This window comes from Staurois parvus, unplaced genomic scaffold (assembly GCF_062004578.1).
Source record: "Staurois parvus isolate SC_StPar_1 unplaced genomic scaffold, SC_StPar_1.0 ptg002140l, whole genome shotgun sequence".
Classification (NCBI taxonomy): domain Eukaryota; kingdom Metazoa; phylum Chordata; class Amphibia; order Anura; family Ranidae; genus Staurois; species Staurois parvus.
In genome coordinates, this window is record NW_028319936.1 from 6,860,314 (window position 1) to 6,862,935 (window position 2,622).

The 2,622-nt window shown below is 46.9% G+C and overlaps 1 pseudogene; it reads right to left on the reverse strand.

Annotated features, from left to right (window-relative positions):
• Positions 1-1,055: 1,055 nt before the first annotated feature.
• LOC149432626 (uncharacterized) lies at positions 1,056-2,378 on the reverse strand (annotated as a pseudogene).
• Positions 2,379-2,622: the final 244 nt, after the last annotated feature.

A 2,622-nucleotide genomic window follows, 5' to 3' on the forward strand; every position in this document is an offset into this window, starting at 1 on the left:
GTTTATAAGCCATCTGAAAGTGGACAAGATCCCTAATACTTTGTTTGTAGTGTTAGTCCTTTGCTTGAACTGGCCACCACCATCATATCATCCAGATAGTGATAGATCTTTATCTTTAGCATACGAATAAACGCTATGGTTGCCAGTAGGGTCTTGGAAAACACTCTGCGTGCCGTGTTGATTCCAAACGGCAAACATCTGAACTGATAGTGCTCTTCCCTCGCTGTGAATCTGAGGTATCGCTGGTGATGCTTGCTGACCGGGGCATGCGGGTATGCATCTGCCAAATCTACCGAAATCAGCCAATCCTCTGGTTGAACTACTGATATAGTTGTGTATACTGACTCCATCTTGAATCTTTTTGGGTCAATGAAATGGTTCAAGAATCTCAAGTCTTACACTTTGAATTGTCGTTTCTTCTGGTCCTGTGTCCAGTCTGTTTGGATAAACATATTTGGAGGCTTTTCCCAGAAGGCTATCTCGTATCCTTGTTTCACCATCTTCTGATCCCAACGGTCCCCGGTCCTTACCGCCCCTACCCTCCAGAATGACGCCAGCCTAGCTCCCACCTGGAGGGGCTGGATGGACCAACTGTCTAGAAGATTTTTTGGTTTTCTTTGCAGCCTGACCTGCTTTGGACTTTGCATTCCGCAGGAAGGAACTTTGTGTCCCTCTCCTTTGTGGTCTAGTGTATTCCCTACCTGGTCTGTATGTATGATCTGGCTTCTCGGGCTCTTTAGAATTCAAAACTGCCCTGAATGGAAAGGGTTGCAGTCTCTTCCTTGACATCTGAGATAACAGGCCTGATTTGCCCCCTGTGACCCGCCTAATAGCTTCCTCAAGGGTTTTCCTGAATAACATCTTGGCATTGTATTGGGTGTTACACAAGGCCTGTTTTCAAGCTCCAGCCACAGTCCAATGCCGCAACCAGAGAGACCATTTCACCATCGCCAAATGTGCCATAAGTATTCCTAACAGCTTCACCAGATCTATGGAAGCCCAAGGAGACTGCCGTCAGGTTGAGGTTATCGAGGGCCGAAATTATCTTTGCTACCTCAATCTCTGAATGCCATCTCCACATTCGAGACCCCGACATTTAAAGTCCTTGAGATGGATGGTAGGGCTATGGATGGCCAACAGGCTACTCCTGCAACTGAATAGATCCTTTAAAGGTTGGCATCTCTGAAGATGGTTGAGTCCTCCAAAGGGAGGGACACATGCCTTGCAAGATGCTGTAGAGCCACGTCCACTTCTGGCGCTGTCTCCCACAAAGCGGCATCTGTGAACTTAACTGGATACAATTTTGCAAACCGATTCTGGATTCTGACTCTCCTCTCTGGTTTTTCCCATTTTCCTCAAATAACTCATGGATCGCCTCAAACAAGGGGAAGGAGGTCCCTTGTCTTTTGAGGTTAGGGAAAAAAAATCTTTTCACCTTCTCGGGAGGCTGATAGTCCTAACTGCAGTCTATGGCCTCCTTTACGGCTGTAATATATTAATTTATTAGACTGAAATTGAATAAATGATCAAGCAAGTCCTCTGACTCTGAAGACATTTCCAGCACTGGAAGTTTTTGCTGTTTGTCCCATGGACTCTTTAATTTAGGTTCACATTCTGAACTTCTTGCATTGGAAACTAGATACATGCTTTCGGCTATTGCCTCATGTATAAGATCCTTTACTCCATAGGTCTCCGCTTCTTGTCTGTAGCCACATGTCTCATACATTCGGTGAAAAACAGTTTCCCGAGAGCTGATGGGGCTGCACAGACCCAACTTAAGCCATCTGAGGGCCGGTTTGTCAGCCGTGGCTCCATCACTGGCGTTCTACTGCAGCTTGGAAGGACGGCAAAAGTGAATCTTGTTTTTGGAGAGACAGATCGCAGAGATATTGACCGATGGTGGGACTTCTCTTTCCGAGAGTGTCTTTTTTTAGGGATCCTGCTCCTAAATAGAACGGGCATCACGTTAGTTTCATAAGCAGCACTCTTTTCACCATAGTCTCTCGAAGCCCCTCCTACCTTTCCGTAGATCTTCATGCCTGCTGTGGCTGTAGTAAGCTCATGACTGGGGAATGAAACAAAATGAAACAAAAAAAAGGGTTTGAATCAAATGCTGAGTATAAGTAAGCCCACTTCCAACTCCACCCTTCCCTCTGCAACTTTCCCCTTTTTTTTGCTGTCTCTTTAAATCATACTCTGTTTTACCTGTCAGCAATCCCCAAGGCAGAGAGAGAGGACTCCAGACAGAATCTGTAGGGCAAAGATGCAGAGGTAAGCAGGGAAAAAGAATGTCTGAGGACTCTTCCAGCAGCACAGCCTGTGCTCTTACTGCTGTGGACTGGAGTGTCAGCCATGGCATTCAGCTCCACTGCCGCCATGGCTCCGGGAGTGTGAAGTTGCTAGGCGACCAGTGCCCCACCCCCTGTGATGTCAGCGTCGGTGCCAGAAGCTGGAGAAGTGGCTGGCACGGCTCCTAAGTGTGCCGTTGGAGGATGGAAGGATACAGTGTAAGTCTTGTGCCCCCATATGCAAACCACAGCCTTAAAGTACCATTTAAGCACCATATGCCCACAGCCCAGGGCATCCAGTATTTTAAGAGGGTTTAACTCTATTGTTTTTGGA